The sequence below is a fragment of the Oxyura jamaicensis genome, chromosome 4 (genome assembly GCF_011077185.1).
Source record: "Oxyura jamaicensis isolate SHBP4307 breed ruddy duck chromosome 4, BPBGC_Ojam_1.0, whole genome shotgun sequence".
Lineage (NCBI taxonomy): Eukaryota > Metazoa > Chordata > Aves > Anseriformes > Anatidae > Oxyura > Oxyura jamaicensis.
The window spans coordinates 52374709-52392969 of NC_048896.1; the positions used below are offsets into that span (position 1 = coordinate 52374709).

General features: G+C 38.6%; 1 long non-coding RNA gene across 1 annotated transcript; it reads left to right on the forward strand.

Moving 5' to 3' along the window:
* The first annotated feature begins 1446 nt into the window (after positions 1–1446).
* LOC118167057 lies at positions 1447–16755 on the forward strand. The gene is made up of 4 exons (XR_004750908.1): positions 1447–1537; positions 1672–1796; positions 14080–14222; positions 16531–16755. It is a non-coding gene; the product is annotated as an uncharacterized LOC118167057 (long non-coding RNA).
* The last annotated feature ends 1506 nt before the right edge of the window (positions 16756–18261 follow it).

The following is an 18261-nucleotide window of genomic DNA, read 5'->3' on the forward strand; positions in this document are numbered from 1 at the left end:
AATTATTTTTCCTTTTTTAAAACCAGATTTGGTTATCTATGATACATTGTAAGGGCCTGACACTAATTTTTAGAATAAGTTAATTCATTGTGCTCCAAAAGTCAGTCCACTTATAGCCTGTAATTTCTCATATGCTATAAAATGGCACAGGTCAGCACCGCTATCAAAAGGAGTAATCTTGCCTTTCTTCACCCATTTTGTCTCCCCCTAAACATCCCAGCACAAAAAATTTATGCAGCTGTTTAATAAATGAGATCGGTTCCCTGATCCAGATTAAAATTAACCCTCTTTTTTCTATGGCTAGTTTTAACATGGATCAGGTCTCTGATCGGGTTCACCTGCCACCATATAAATCCTCACCCTGGCAGAAGAGAGGAAGCAGTGTGAGTGCAGGAATGAGTTGGGATTACATAAATTAGTGTAAGGAATTTGTGAAACTGAAAGTATGGTTCCAAAAACCTCTTTGTGTTGTTTTCCTTTTTTTTTTTTTGTTTGAGAGTATGGGTCTAAAGCACATGCTACAATATCCTCAGCATTATATGAGAACTTGCCTTTGCCTTATTCAGAAACTCTGTTTTTCTCTTTATGCTTTGAAAACACAGAGCTGAGTCCTGGACTTGTGCTGTAAATCCTTCAAGCTGCGTACGTAGGAAGGAGGAGGACAAATGATATCTTTTTTAAAATAAAGTCTCCCTTCCCACAGAAACATACAAACAAACAAAACTAACTCTATAGGCTGTTGTTACCAGTTCAGGGTAGTTTCAGGACAGAAAATTCTTCAGGCTCTTATAGATTACTTCTGGATTTACTAAACCATCCCTGCCATCAAAGATTTTTGTTTGTCCCCTAGCAAATTGCTTACCTTAAGAATACAGCTGAAGGATATTTAACAAAAATATGTCCCTGGAGGAAGAGCAGCGGTAGGCTCCTTTAGAGGCTTAGTCCTGCTTTTCTAATCACAAATTATACTCCAAGGTCCACTGGGAGCTTCGACCAAGAACTATATAACACATTTCTTAATAAAAATTAGGTTATCAGCATTACTCTACTTTTCTATTTAAACAGATTGTGATTATAGCTAACACGATATTTAAGCAAACAGTGCCAAAGCTACTCTTCCATAACTTGTAACCTGCCCATATGTCACATCATAGCCAATAGTGCAAAAACATCCTGGTGTTCTGTCCCTGCCCCCTAGAAAGTCAATTTAATCATTTAATTATGTCAGAATAATAATAATAATAAAAAGTGTTGACAGTTGATCAGTAGGGAATATTTCAGTAGACCTGAATAGCACCATTAAACTCAGATAAAAGGCCTAATCTCAGCTAATTACAACGTGATCTATGTCAATTCCTTAGAGAAAGAGTCACTCTTGATACCTGCACAGTATTCTCCCTGTTTTGATAAAGTTCCCCCCTGGGTTTTCACTACTACTTTGCCATTGCAAAGTTACATTCTGTTTGCTTTCATAAAACCTTCCGTTTTGTCCTCTTGACAGGCCACCTTCTTTGGGAGACTAATAGCTGAGCTACTGGTAATGGGAAATAGGTTACCTGCGATACAGGAAAATCCTGTGGTCTGTGTTGCATTAAGCCTATTTGCCAGAAGTGAAGTTGGACATTCTAGATTTTTTTTTTTTCCTGAACTAACATGACTTTGCACCTGCAGGAAATTGATGCCAATGCAAGGTAAAGAAAGAATTTGTCATACTGCGTGTGCTGCTGGTCTCTGAATAGTACTTCTGTCCATCTGCATGCCTGAAGATGCAAAGAAAACAGGCAACAAAAGATCTTGTAAGTCTGCACGTCTCTCTTACACCACTTAAAATACAATGAAATATTATTAGGTATCATTTTTATGTGAGTGTATGAATACTGATTTCCTCTATGAATGAATCAGTACTAGACAGGAGATGAGGCATTCAGCTGCTAGACAAAAAATCTGTAGTGAATCGGGGAGTCATTCCTAGTAGTGTTTTGTTCCTCTGCATGAGCTTTTTTGTTCCTTCCTTAGGTCTGGAATAAAGTGGTTCTTTACCATTGTCAGATAGTTTGTGAAGTCAGTAGGCACTACTTTCTACAAAAAAAAAAATAAGAGAGAGAAATGATACTTGCAAAGGAGGAAAACTTTGCTTTGTGTTTCTTGCACATGATGTACGGATTTATTTATTTTCCTGGAAACTGAGTTTTTTTAATATTTTATATTGTAGCTTACCTCCTCTTCAGAGTTTATAGCTAGCTCATAAGTATAAAGTAAACTGAGAGAAGTTTTTATTGGTATATATTTTTTTAACGTTTTTTTTTTTTTTCTCATTTTTACCAATAGCAATTTTATTTATGCCAAATAAATAGTGCAAGGAAAAGCTAGACACCTATCTTTGTGCAAGGTTAATTACTAGAAACTTTCAGGGCAGTTAGAGACTCACAGAAAGAGACTGCGAATAGTCAAGACAAGAACCTACAGTATGATTTCCAGCAATTTCACAGTCATAAAGCTTCATATTTTTAAGGTCCCTCCCTGTTCTGCAGGGTATTCAATAGGAAGTTTTACTGAAAACCAGAGCAATTTGCTGAATTGATGGCCAATGGCCATTTGGAGAAGTAGGGTCAAGGATCACCATTAGTAGGTGCCTAAATTGTTTAAAACAAAATTCTATGGGGATTTTAAAAAAATAAAAAGGAGAGAGAGAGAAATCTTGCAGGTGAGAACTTCTCATAACCCTTCACATTTAAAAGTCATTGGATGAAATGCATAAACAGTGTTGGGATCAAAGACCAGGCCCCAAGCCTCCTTCTCTCCCTTTGAGAGCTGAGTTTGTAGCTGCCAGGTGGCATAACCGTGTTCCGCTTGCTTGCTCTTCCCAGCCTGGTGCACTTTGCAGCATACCCCTGCTTCAAAAGACTCCCACTTTGTATGAATTGCTGGGTAAGAAATACTGAAGCAAAGAAGGAAATGCCAGTTTGAATTTCTTGGGATGAGGAAAAACTAAACTTTACTCTTTTATTTTGTAGGCAAATGGTCTCTTAGTGTTCTATTTCTAGCGCCAAGAGCAGCTCCTCTACAGATGCCTTTCTGCTGAGAGAAAAGTCTCTTTGCTTCTTACTAAAAGCAGTTTCTAGACTCTGGGTGCTAACTAAATGAAAATCTCCATTTTCTATTCTCAAATTCATACACTGAATCTCCAGAAAGGGCAGGTCTGCAGTTGTACTCTTATGCATTGTCTTTGTCTTCCAGACAGAGCTCCCTGCTCAGTGGCAGGCTATTTGGATGGTCTTTTTAAAGGGCTTAGCTCTCCTCGTGCACTCTGTGTAGAACCTGTAACTCAGTTACAAATTTCATTCTAGCATCTGGAAGCTAGACAGTGCCACTGCTGTTGGAAATCTGGCTATTTCTGTCTTGATGAAGGCAAAATAGAGAACCTGAAATAGTCTGAATTCTAATTCAAGGGAATTTGCCTTTCAGCAGCCTTTTTTAGGGTATTTTTATTGAATTGCTTTTCTTTTCCTCTTTTTTCCTTAGGCTTCTCTCCTAAAAATGAAATTCTGCTATATTTTGCTTGCATTAAAGGAAACTTGCATATAATTGCAATCTATACAAAGCAAAAGAAAACAATGCACAGTGAGTATCCCAATAATCCTAGGTTGGATTGTATAGTGCTGTGTTGCTCATTTTGAACTTGGACTCTTACAATTTCAGAAATATGGCCTAACTGTACAACATGCACTGTACATACTCGTCTCTGAGAATCAGTTACCATTTGCACACCCAAGAACTTGTATATTTACAGAATGTAAGCTGTCAGATACTATTGTCTTGAGATTCTTTATCAAAACACATTACATGTTCAAGTTTAAGCTTGACACCTTTGTTTAAAGAATAATCATTTTGGGGGAGTCTGTCTTAGCATGTAGCCACTGGAAATGATAATCCTGATGGAATTCAGTGTTTTTCATTTGTTGGCCCCAGCAGCTGTGCGTTAGTAAAATAAATAAATTAAATAAACAGCAACATCTGTTCCAGTCACTGGGGGCTTATTGCTGGAGTTATCTGCATCAGATGGAAGGAGAAGCTCTAGTAGAGAAGTTCTGCTTTCCAAAGCAGAGATTAGTGGACTCGCTAGGAATAAATACATTGACTCATGCAACCTGTGGGAAATATCTCACCTGCCAAATGATGACATTACCTAGTATTAAACTCAGAAGTCCTCCAGCATCTACTCTGTGTTATTCATGAGTATTATATTTAAAGAGCTCATATGGTGTCAGTCTGCATCTGATGTAGCTGAGAAGCAAAGCCTGTTGTTTTTTCTTTTAGTAAATTAGTCTTGGCTCCAGGTTACCTTCCTCTCTCTCTTCTTTAGGAACAGTATGAATGCATGTGTGCATGTGTATGAGTATACACATAATCCTCTGTGTGCATATTTGTGGGGGGGACTAGACAATACACGTATGACCTTACGTGCTGTAGTCAAGGCACCCCCCTGTTTTGTTTTGATAAACTAAGCAATGAATGTACTGGATAGCTGTGATACACAGGCAGTAAAACTAGGTGATCTAATAATGCCTCTGGATTTAAACTCCATGTATCTCTCCATAAACAAACCTGGGAGAAAATCATAAAAATAGGTATTCCTATCTATTAATTTAACAAACGCTCTGTTACAGTTTGTTTGTTTTTTTAAGTGTAACATAAATTCTTAATCAGCCAGACACATGTAACTTGCCAATGCCATCAAAATTGTCTGGGAATGTAGTGGAGAAAAATGGCAGCATGAGCCATAATGCTTCACTCCCTTACTGAAATCCAGAAACTCAAACAGAAGTGGCTGACCAGGGTTGCAACCATAGGCAGAAATACAGGCTAATTAAAAATATTACATTGGAAGGTTTAAAAATAAAAAGTTTATAGACTTCAGAAGATTGTTGTGCTGCTGAAGTGCTGTAGCTGTGTGTTGCATGGCTGTTTCACTTGGCAAGATCAGGTTTCTGTGAAACTATTTCTGTACAGAGTCCTGAGCACTTAGGGGTTTACGGTAGTTAATCTGTTCTTAGATGGAGCCTGAAACTCAGAAGAAGGCTTCTTTTGACAGAAATTGCTCACCTCTGGGAAGGTTACTCATTCCCCACCTTCTTACAGTTGTTGTACAGACACCGATTTGGGTCTGACCATAGCAGCCATGGAAACACAGAATCTGTTAGGTGGGAAGGGATCTCTGGAGGCCACCTAGGCCACATCCCTGCTGAGAGCAGGACCAAATAAATCCAGTTGCTCAGGGCCTTGTCCAGGCAGCCTTTGGGTATCTTATCTCCAAGGATGGAGATCTCACAGCTTTTCTGGGCCCTTGTTCCATTGTTTGACTGCCCTCACAGTAACGGTTTTTCCTGATAGCTAGTGGGATTTTTTTGTTCTAACCTGAGCCTCTTGCCCTGCTACTGGGCACCTTTGAAATAAGACAGGGGCATACTGCTGAGTCACATTCAGCTTGTTGTCAAACACAGAGCTGCTTTCAACCTAGTCGGCTTCCAGCCGGCAGTGTTTTATGAGGTTGTTCCACACCTGACACGGGACTTTGCCCTTGTTAATCTTGATGAGGTTCCCAGCAGCTCATTTACCCTGGGTGCAGTGGCCCTTCTGAATTAGCAGCATATCAGCTGTGCCCCGAGTTTGGTATCATTCCTAAACTTGCTGTGTGCGCAACCCATCCCATCATCCAGGCCTTTATTAAAGGTGTTGGACAGTACAGGCCACAGCCTGAAGGCACTGCAGTAACTGACTACTAGCTGGATTTTATACCATTGATCACAACGTCCTGGGCTCAACTATATGGCCAGGTGCAATGTCTGGCTTCCTAGGAGAGGCAGCTGTCAGGGAACATAATGCTTATTTCCTTAATTTTAATCAATAAGAGGCTGTGGCATTGTTATTCCCATAACACATGCACTAGAGGGCAGTCAATAAAGTGATCTGATTGCAGGTTTAAAGCTGGGAGCAAGTGGGAGGTGGTGGTAGTGTGAGCGGTAGCGGATAAAGCCTAGAAAGAGGTGTCAGCATGTCTTGCTAGTTTGCCAGTTGTTGCAACACAGTGCTTCTAAGTCAACAGATAAAATGGGTTCAGAAGAGAGTAAAAAAAAGGAGTACAAGTCCCATTATTATAATTTATATTTTTAAAAGTACTCCTGGTACTACCTCTGCCTCAGAAGGTTTCTGAACCGTTAATTACCTGGTTTTCATCTTCTTCCCGTAAGTGTATATCATTAGCTATTACAGAAGACAGGACATTGAGCTGGACAGACCCATCTGTGTGAGCGTTTGTGAGGACTTGACTTCCAGCTCTTTTAAAATTAGAAAGATGAAAGCATCAACAGGCTAAGTGGTAGTGAGATAGACGCTGAAGGAAAGAACATGTTGAGTTTGTTTTGATATCTAGAAGGAAGTGGAGGAGGTTGGAGGTTCCCACTTTCTTTTTCATCCTTCGAAAACATCAATTAAATGTAAGCAGCAGGTGCAGAAGAGAAAGGAGCGGAATATGGTCTACTTAGAGTAATTGTTGGAGCTCTGGGAAGAGTTAGATTTACCAGTTCTCTCTGCTTTAAGAATTGAATGGCAGCCAAGTAAGTCAGATGGGTATGTATGTGGAAAAGGGGGATATGTAGTAATCGGAAGGAACATGAATATGCCAGCAAAGGCATCTTCAACTTTGTGGGAGGGTGCTTTTCAGTTTTAAAACTGTACCTTATTCTGATATAAAATTTTCAGGCTTGCTGCAGTGACAGTTACTCATGAGAGTATAATGCAGCCTATACTGGATTACTAATTGGTTGGCATTCCTCTCTCCACTTTTCCTAATTTTGTATTACTTCTGGTCTGCAAAAAAAATTAGCAATATGTGGATATCACAGATACAGAAATAAGGAATTGCAGCATGAAGATATTTATTTTGTAATAACTAAACTGGTAATTGCAGCTATTTGAAGTGTAACTTTATATGGTTCATAACAAATAATTATATTTTTTTAAGCACAATGAGCTATATAATTTAGTAGCATGGGAAATAACCTCTTAAAAAGTTGCTGTGGCTAATGCTTTTTTCATACTGATTTTATGCTTGTAGAACTTCGTCAGCTTTAATGGAATTAATCCCAATTTTCATTTACATAAATGCAAAGGAACTTCAGCCTGAGTTTTACTATACGTACTGTTTCAAGTGTGCTTGGAACTGCTAAACCTACTTAATTCCACATAAAATTAAAGTTTAAAACAGAGTGTCCTAATTGTTCTCATTTCACACATAAGCCTCTGTGGCGAACAACAAAACAGACAATGTTCTGTGACATTTTAGATTTACTGTACTGGTTGAATATTCAGAGGCTTTTGAGCTGTATTTTTATCAATGAAAAGTCTGTGATACCCCTTGACTGAAAATCAGTTTGTATTAATAAAATCCACTAGCTTCCATAGACCATGGAATTACTAACTGCCTTTATCAAAGGGAAGAAAAAGCATCTGATTTTTAAGACATAACTCATGCCTTCGTTTCTTGCTCTTTGATCAGTTTTGCTTATGTGGGCACGTAATCTGACCCCCTTTGCCATCTAATTTTCAGACTCTCTGCTCTCCCTCCCCACACTATTCAGCTTTTATCAAGGCCAGTTTTGTGTTTTTTTTTTTTTTTTTTTTTTTTTTTTTTTTTTTTTTCCTGCAGGGAACAGTCATGCCTCATTCATTTTTCTCTCTGGTGTTTGGAATCCCTGTTGCAAAGTTCAAGCCATTAGGAAATACCCACCTCTTGGAACATCAAGTACAACCTTTTTTTTTTTTTTTTTTTTTTTTTTTTTTTTGTTACTAGGCTGCCGCACCATGGCCGTATGCATGAACTACAGCTGTAGTTCCACTGAAGCAAACTGTACTGCAGGAGTTTTTGTGTGTGTGATAGATAATCAGGGTTTCATTTCTTGCTTTGCTCCAGGGAGAGTATTATTACCTTACAGAGGATAAACTAAAAGACTACCATTTTACCCATAGGCACCAACCAACCTCATAGCTTAAGTATATTACAGACTATCCTTTTGATCATTAATACTGTGCATACTCTAGTATCCTAACATGTAATTTATCACCGTGCTGCTTCCTCCGGCTGTTAGTAGTAGGATACCCTAAATCAATGCTATTTAAAATTGGATTTCAAAATACCTTCCCTAGGAAATCAAGTAGATGCTTCAACAGAAACATATCTGGTGTCCTTTATAAGAGTGAAGTTTTAATGGTTTTGAATCTGTGCAGCAATTAAGTCATGGAAGTGAAGCGAAGTGTGTTTCAAACATAGAGCCCAATAAGTAACCATACACAGTGGTTTAAAATGGGTTAAAGAGGCAAAAAGTTTCTATCAGAACTTTTATTAAGATTTTTTTTCACTTTCACAAGGTTAAAATGCTCTGCCTAATAAGTTATTATATAAGTCGCTGTTTTGACAGCTGCTTCTGAAAACTGAGAGATTTGAAAGTTGGCAGATGTGCCTTCTGGAGTACAGTGGGAGAGCTACACCTTTGCCCATTCACACTTTTGCTCAAGTTCTAAAACGTAAAGACCTATCACAGCCAAAACTCACATTGAAGATGCTAGGAATGGCACTGCCGTTTTTTATAGTATTCTTCATCCTTGGGCAACTTTTCATGTTTCTGTTGAGAAAGTGGGATAAGAAGCACAAAATACATTCCTTCCTTTGCTCTTAATACACAAAACCTATGAGGAAAACTCCAAGGCTGATGGAGATCTAATTTCTTATAGACATTAACTTCTAAAGAATAAAGTTTCTAGTGCATCTCAAGTCAGTGACTATCTGTTTCTACATAACATATTGTAAGGGCTTCAAAATTATATTGTTTTCTCCATAAACAATACCTACCATTTGAAAATATTCTGAAAAACTAAAAGTCCAGAACAAAGGAAACTCATTCAGGAGAGAAGAAAGAGGTTTTATTGGCCACAGTAGCCCAGCAGCTTGAAAGCAAGCTAAAAATATTTCATATGTATTTTGCTTTGAATATTCTCCTGTATCCACTCCTGGGTGTGCTGGAGGGCAGAGGGGATAGAAGACTGTTAAAAATTAAACAGCTTGCTCTTACTAATATAAAAATCCATCATATAGTCATCATTGATTTAAGCTAAAAAAAGTGCTGACCTTTGGCCATGTTAGTAACATTGTTCCAGAAAATCTCTATGACATTTTAATATTTTGTGTTAATGTAGATTAACATTGTTACAAGGAACAAAACATCTTAGACTAATGTTCCCCAGGATGTTCAACCCTAAGGCACCTTTGATTTCTAAACAGAACCCACTGTTAAAAGTGCTAATGAGTGCTGCCAAAAAGGTAACAGTCCTATGCCCTAATAAGCCAAACTGTGATGTATATTAGGAAGCTCTGAAGGCCCTGGTTATATGTCCCCATTTTGGAATATTACAAGTAAAAATTATTAGGAGCAGGAGGTTGAGAAAGAAAGGGAGATCATAAAACAATGTAAAGCAGGAGCTCAAAAAGAAGCTGGATGAGAAACAGCTTGGGTATGGAAACCAGACCAAAACGGAAGAAAATAAATTAAAAAAAAAAAAAAATCATTTTCCCAAGTATTTCTGCAGCAGTCATGCAAACGAGGGCAAGATAAGAGGTGTGGCTTAAAACCATACACTGAAGTTGCAAGTGCCAATATTGAAATACAAGAAAATTATTTTTAAAGAACAGGGATGCTGCGCAAATAGCTAGAGACTGGAATACAAAAGAAAGTGAGGCTGCCTGAGGTGTGATGCAGGCAGCGCAGGAACCTTCTCTGCTGCTTATTTGCGATAGCAGAAGCACCAGGGTCCCTCGAGTACCGACCGGTGCTGTGTGTACAAACCCAGGTAGTGCTGCAGTGCAGCAGTCTTTGGCACTGAACACATACAGCTGAAGCACCGTCTGCCAGCAAGGCTAAAGTGGGAGACTTGGAGCAGTAGAAAGTGAAATAATACCAACATAATTTCTGTTGGATAGCACTGTGGCAGGTAGATGCACAAGCAAAGCATGTATGCAGAGGCACAGAGATAACAAAAGCTAGGTTAGCTGCAGTTTCCAAGAATTAGTTCAGCTCATGGTTGAAGATGGTGAATCGAACTGCAAATCAGATCAGATCCTGTAACAGCCAACACAGTTTTTGAGCTGCTGTAATAAACCGAATGATTTCCTTCTCCTGGAGATATTAAAAATGCCCTTCTTGTACAGTATGTTGTATCATTTTTCCTGGAAATTTTTGCATAACTTAGTTGCACTTTATAATTTTTTCCTACATTCTTCCTGCAGGGTTGGGAATCCCAGTGCACTGTATTCCAGTAGGGCTGCAACAGGACTGTACTTTATGCTGCTGAATTCCAAACATAGCTATTCTCAAAATGTCACTGTCCATTTGTTTTTATAATGGCATTGTGTTACAGGCCTATATTTAGCTGAAAACTTTTCACCTGTAGGTCTGTCTCTGCTTCCAAGACAGTAGGTGTCTGACATTGATACGTGTATTTAAAACAAAATAACATGCCCTCAATAGAACATTTTAGAAATGGAAAAGCATTTCTTAATACTGCTGAGTGATCCTAATCCCAAGAAAGGGACCTTTTTTCCCTTGTGCATCTGAATTGTTCACAAGGGGAAAAGGCCCATTAAACCAAATCAACCTTAGTGACTAGACGTGGAAATATAAATAACAGCTTTTACCTTATCTTTCTTTCCTCTTGTTCTGCTTACTAGAAATTAGTCAGGCAAACAGATTCTGTGTATTTATTTTGTCATAGAGTCCAGGTGATATAAATGTCATTTTCCTGGTGTTTCTCCCTTGCCATTAAAGACCTGGAGTGAGCAGCGTTACTGAACTAACAAGGCTGGAGCCCTGGAGAGGCAGAGTTATTTACGTGCTTCTACAGTCTGCGATCAAATGCCATTTCACTTGCCTGACAGTTTCCATATGCAGTGTGCTTCCTTCCTCTTGTCTGGTTGTTGGTTTATTGCTGGTGGTGGTTTTGGTGGTGGTTTTCGCATGTGTTGCTTTTGTTTTGTGATTTTTTTTCCTATCTGTTTTGTCGGTAAGCAATTCCCTGCGGGAGCGGTGCATCTATATGGCACCCAACACAAAAGGGACCAATCTGAGTTGGAAGCTCTTTGTGTCATTATAATCACACTAATAAGTTCTTTAGCCTGGGTACTGTAGCTCATTTGATCAGATTTTACCAGACGTGCTTCCTCACAGCACTTCTTTCTCAGTAATATTCTGGTTTAGTGGGGAGGAAAAGATGAGAAGGAGCAGGGCACCCGCTACAACACTTGCAAAATGATGGAGGTCACGGTCAGATCCAATTAAGAACAAGAACTCAAGAGATACTGTAGTTAGTATCCCCGTCAGCTACCAGCGCTCTGTCCTCTCTCACCTCAGATCAAGTTTTGCATTAAAATAATCTCCTGCCTTGATTTTCCTGCTTTGTTTAATTATCTGTATTGTTTGCTCTATTTCTTTTTTTGTTACATTTATTAAGCTATTTCTTTCCCTGTTGGCTTAACTGCAAAAGTCTTGTAATGAATATGCATGGAATCTACTACAACCTTCAGGCACTGGTGAATCTCCAATACTGTTATTTTATAATAGATATTTTGTGGACACTACACACACAGTAGTAGTAAATTTATTGAAGTGTAAAGAGAAAAAAACTGCTCAGTACAATGCAGTGCTTCAGGAACACAGTTTGGTGTAGCTCTCCATCACAGACAAACATCAAGTTATACTGTCTGTCATAAAAGAATTGGATGTGATAAATTCTGTGAGCAGTATATTAAATGTAAGGCTTGAAAACTAGCCACTTTCACAGTGCCAGCTCCACAAAGCTGGCTTGATTTCCCTTTGGCTTGATATTTAACAAATTGCCGTGAAATTATGTGGGTGTTCCTTTCTTTGTCTTCAAAACACTGCCTTTTGAAACTTCACTCTTCAGTATTTTCTGTGCACATCCTAATGGATAAACATTCGCATCTCAGAATTTCTCACAATTGGCAGAAATTGGCAGCTTTGTTGTTTGTGAGAAGAGGCAAAGGACAGAAATGGAATGGCATTATTGCCCCATAAATGTGATTTCATCAAATGAGCCTGCAAGCCTGGAAAATTCATAGTTCTCCCTTTGGATTGCTTCAACACTGGATGTGTTCTGTGGATAATGCGAGGACTTGCATGCCTGGTCCAAAACCAGCTGAAGTTGGCAGAAAGACTCAATTGTTTTGACGATAATTCTTTGGAATATATGTCCTTATCTACTGACACGGATTAAAATAGGTATATGGAAATACCTGTGCCAAGTTTCTGTTCCATTCTCACTGCCAGATTACAACTCAGGGAAAGCACTCATGGTTTTGCTGTTTTTCAGATGGGGAAACCCAGTTTTGATGTAAGTGGGAGACTGCCAAATTAAGTAAATGATGCATCAGCTGAAAGACTGCAAGAGAATTTTTACACTGTGTGTCTAGAAGCAGGATGAATTAATTCATAGCCTTAAGGGAGGATCGGCAAGACTTTAAGCCATCCTTGTAATCCTCTGATGCTGGGTGTCTTCACAACTGGCCACAAGCCTAGGGAGTCTCTACTAGCCTGGTGCTTAAGTTCTGGCTCTGACAGCTTCCATGTGCCACATTTTGCAAGAGGCCCTTGAATAAACATCCTTTATGTTCTTTTTTACACCACCGGCTGCAAGGGCTCCACCAACTGCAGAACACGCCAGCTTTCTTAAGGGACATAAAGTGGATAGAGCACATGTGATGAAATTTACAGTGCACAAGAGCTACTTCACTCTTATTGAGAACCCCCAAATAATTTTTATGAGGCTCACTTACCAGGAAGCAGTGTGCTGATACGTCTCTCTTGCCACCGATCCAGTTCACCACTGAACTGGCTCCCCCAGAAATACTGGACAAATGCAGAAGACATAACTCCTGAGGCTGTGTCAAAACCTATGCAAAACTTCCTCGTGATCAGTTTAGATCAAAGTGGACTATATAAGTTCATCATAAATGAGCTAAAATTATACAGATAATAAGCACAGAAACACAACTTTTTATTGCAGCTAACAAATGATTAATGTAACTGAGATGAAAATGAGGAATCCATCAAATGTGCAGTTGACATCACAAACATACAAACTGTGATATCAAATATAAGTCCAGAATTTCTGTGAATAACAAACATCTCAGCATCTCCTTTTATTCTTTTTATTTCCTTGATTAAGTTTTTAAAGACTGGGGGGTGTTTGGGTTGTTTAGAAGCCAGTAATAAACTAGAATGTGTAGAGCAATTTTGCTCTCTTGCTTCTACCACCTTGTTTCTGTTCTTTAAAATTGCTCATCCTTATTAGTGGTCATGTCTCCGTCCTTCACCAATGAAAAGTCTTATGAGGTAGTCCATCTAGATGGTTTCTGATTCTACCATTTCTACATGGATTCTTCATTAGCCCTTAATAATAATACTTCTGGTAGACTGCTTGAAATACGCTTTCAGGTAGCATGTGTGTATTAGCCAGGCTGACTAAAGACAAAGGTATTATGAGAACTGTAAGGCCTCTTAATGAATACTTTCAATATAAAAGACCCACATAACAGGACTCTGGAAACATTAGACATTAGACAAATCAAAACCCAACTCAAATGGACACCCTTTTTAAACATTTTTACTTGGTCCAGTAGAATCTGTTCAGTTTTCTTTCTCAGGAGTGCTACCAACTTCTGATTTTCCTATTTCTTCCTGGCTCACTGTATTCTGATAGCATTTCTCACAGAAAAAGATTGTCTCTTGGAGAGTTCAGTTACACATGCTGTTCAAGTGATCCTGACAAGGATGGATGGTAATAAAAATTGTCCGTCCTTTGAACGTGATTTGGATTACACTGCAGAAATTACATGTCAATATTCGATAGAGCTGTAAGGGGGATATACACAAGAAATGTAGGGTTATATGTGCACATGATTCGTCATTCCCCTCTTGACACCACTCACTCTACATGCCTGTTCTTTATTTATAGGCAAGCAGTATGCTGACATTTCAATATTCCTTCAGCTCACCAGTTCAGGCTACAGTCACAGCAAGAAAAGCAACTTGTGTAACCATGAATAGCCTGAGATTCATTTCACTGGATTTCCCAAGAATTTAATTTTAAATTGAAAGGTAAGCCACAGTGTTAATTTTACAGGAGTTTTGAAAAGGGGAGGTCACATTTTAGGAAAATAAAAGATGTATGAATGGCATTCAGAAGATAATAAAGGGACTGGAAAATGGCATAAATTCTCTTTATATGTTTTTAGTAATTGCAGGAGGCAACGGATGCAGTCCTGTCAGGCAACATAATGTTTTACTTTATCTAGTGCTGGACTTTAATTAGATTACAAGGGCTAGAAGTCAGTCTTAGCTTATTGCTATGAGTTGTGTTTTCATTACTGACAGAAACCAGAATTATCATGTATACACAAACACACATGCAAATGTGTGACACAAGTAGAAGTTATGCTATTGTAATTAGAAGGAAGAAAAAGGTGTCTGAATTTAAGTAGACCTCAGTTAATTCAGTAGCATGCTGGGGTACTGTGATATGGGTACATAAGAAATAACTGTGATAATTTTCTGTTTCCCATGCTCCCTTTTAATACAACTTCTGTCATACATTAGTAAATCGTGAACATCTATAGTTGTCCTCTGAAAGTTTTGACCTGGTAATGATGCAGAATGAATACAATATGTATGCTTTTAAAATTGAGACTGTTGAAGCATTTAAGAGTAAATTAGATGAAGACTCCATCTTGCAAATAAGAGATATTGGTATTTTAAGTTATCAAGGACCATTATACTCAGGCAAAAATGCACTTCCTGGGGAGAATGAGAAGTGTGTTTAGGTCATTAAATCTGTTCTTAAACTCCAGAGGAGAAAAAAAAATAGCCTGTGGATCTCCAGAAGTCTTGAATAATTACCAAAAAAAAAAAATAATCCAAAAGGGAACATTCAAGCATGTAACTTTTCCACTTGCTAACACACCAGATGTAATGTTAGCCCATGTGAACCTGTCTAGCTGGAAGCAGTTACTTTTTCTTCAACAAGACATTTTTCATCAGGAAACAAAAGTCCTGCTACACTCAGAAATCTCTGGTTCAGCCAACATTATATCAATACTGTTGGGCTTCATCTGTTAACAACTTGCAAGCCAGAGAATTAATAACTAGACTTAAGTTGCCACTATTCACTAATGAGGCTGGAACGTGACCTGCACACCTAACCGGCCACGAATAAAAAAAAGAAAAAGCTCAAGGCTCATTTACTACAACTGTCAAACTAATGCATTTTCTTTATTGCTCATCCAAAGAAGGATCAGCCCTGGTGCTGCAGCAGTATATCAACGTTCAGCAATTGTAAGCATCAGGGTGAAATGAGAGACAGTTTACTCCAGAACTTCTCAATATTTTTTTTTTCTTTTGCTATAAACTTTTCAAATGTCTTACCCTGGGACTGGATGATAAAACCATATTAATCCCCTTGGAAAGCTGTATTTTGTATAATCATGTGAGATGGGATGAAGGTTTTATCTGTATATTTTACATTCCCCCTTTGCAAATTTTTGCATTCCTTTCTCACTCTTAAATCATTGCTTTGACAATAATAATTGTGTATGCCAGAGCTATCAACAGTAGAAAATTCCAGACGTTGCTGCACAGATGGAACGAAAAGAAGAGAGTAGTTCAAACCCTCCTCCTTTATATGCACCCTTCCGGTCAGAGCAAAAGGGGTTGCACTGTTGATTTCATTGCTGAAGTCTAGATCAAAACCTGTTTGAATTATGTTTTCAGTTAAATCAGAACGTCTCACTCATTTTCTCCCAATTTCCAAAAGAGTCTGAATTCGATGTCTAGATATGAATTTTGGGCATGACCACATCTGTACATTTTCAGAATATAAGGGCTGTGTTGCACCTGCAAAGGCATGTTTTGCTGTAGAGGAACATCAAACTTTCACTATGAAGTTGTCCCTAAGTCACCCACAGATAAGAATCTCTGCCTCGAGTTTCACAGTGTATGTAACACAGACTATCTGGCTTGGACAAAAAGCTTTAGGCAAAGGCATAAGAGAAGCTTTTGCTATGATGATAGCTGTTTACCTAATCACCTTCACTTTGATTATTGCTGCAGACCACTGGCTTCTTCCAGAGCAACCCCTCCATTTCTCTTATGGACAGACAGATGTTGGCAATGTTTCTGAGAAAGAACCAGAACAGTTGGCTACCCAAAGTTGTAGTAACATCTAAAGGGAGAAGATACTATATTTGAAGCCACTTGAGTACTCCAGGCCCTAGGCAATTAAGTGGAAAAAAGTTTTCTCTGCGAAAGCTGTTTTAGGACTGATAGCCTGGCTTCAGCACACTGCTGAACACATGAGTTTTGCGAAGGCATCCCAGAAACTGATTCCGACACTCTCTTCCTTATTTTCCAGACCATCAAACTTTTACTGATGTGGAATTGAATGCTATAGAGCTCCCTCAAAAAGCTTCAGGCATTTAAACAGCATCAAAAGAAAGAAGTTCACAGTAGATATAAAAGATTTCCATAAAACAGATCCTGTACTGATAAAGTTACTTTGAGATGAGCATTTAGGAGATTTTGACCGTGAAGGCAACTTAGTCAGCCAATGGGAACAAGAAGAAAAAGTGTGGAAAGAACAGGTAAGCGTGTCTCAAGTCCTTTTTACCTTGCTAATCCCTGAATGCTGCTTCATATCCTTGGAAACAACAGAAATCCATGTAAATTGGAGTGAGGCCCTTTACAAAGAGCAGAGGAGTAGCCCATACCTCCTCTCAAGGTGTAAAACCCCCAGGAAATTTTACGTAGGCTTATATCACCTTTTGTGTTTTCCACACTCCTACAGCCTTTTGCTTCAGCCGGCCCTTGACAAATATGACATTTACTTTGAGCTTTTTTTTTTTTTTTTTGATTTTTTTTTTGAGTTGCAAAATTTTCTTTGAGTTGCAAAAACACCTGCAAGATAGGGACTGGATGGGCTGTATGTCTTAGGGGAAAGAGTGCAGCTTTTTTCTGGGTCAAACAAACATTATGAAGAATGAACAGTACGAGTAGCTACAGCCTGAGGAAGGCGAGATTTGGGGCAGGCTAGAGCCTAATGCTAGGAGTTGTGGTATATAGGCATTGTGGAAGAGTAGGAGAGACTATGGTGATGTAAAATGTTGGAGAAAAGAAGATGTGATGGAAGTCTAAAAAAAATAATGGAAAATTACTCTTTAGGGAATACACAAGTTGATTCAGTTTGCAGCTGAGAACAACAGATCTGTTGTCTACAGATCTTCCTCAGCAATTGGCTAGAGAAAAGCTCTAATGCAAGATGTGAGTTTTCTCTGAGAAACTGTCCGTGAAACTCCAGATTTTGCCAACAGTAGCTTGCAAAAATGCTGCTAACCTTCATCAGTCCAGACCTCATTGGGAATGCCAGACATTTGGCAGACATTTGGTTTTCACTTATGTAACTAGAACAAAGGAAATTTGATTACTGTTGTGCCTTCACATTGCAAACTTTAACCTTGTGAGGTTGTTTTTTTTCATCACATGAATCTTTTCCTAGTGAATAATGCAATCCTATGATTATACTTGGTGAGTATGGGAAAAAACTCCTGAACCCTGTGAATGTGCATATGTATATGTAAAGGAACAAGGAAGTGAAAAATTAGGATAAGACCTCTGTTGGTGGCCTATACTGCTAACAAACCTCAGCATCAAAGGATTTAGCAAGAGGCCTGTCATTGACACTGAAAACAACAGATTGCTTTATAGTTGCAATGTATGAATAACATAAAACTGTTTCTGGTAGTCAGAAGAAAGCATAGTTCCACAACTCATTTTCTCATCCAACCATCTAAAAAGTATGGGTATCTCCTTGACTACTCAGCAGTTATCAGTTCAGAAACTACAGTCATTTAAATAAGTACATATAACTGAAGTGCAGTACCCCTGAAAGCCTGGCAAAATAGATTTTTGCAAGCACGAATGTGAAATACATAAACTCCGTACTGTAAACCTCAATAAAGCCAGTATGGAGGCTCTGGTGATGGAGATGCTTGTCATCATCTGTTCTTCTATTGGCATTTAGTGTTTAGAGTAGTGGCGGGGGTAAAAAAATAAAATAAAATTGAAAAAGACAGGACTGATACCATCA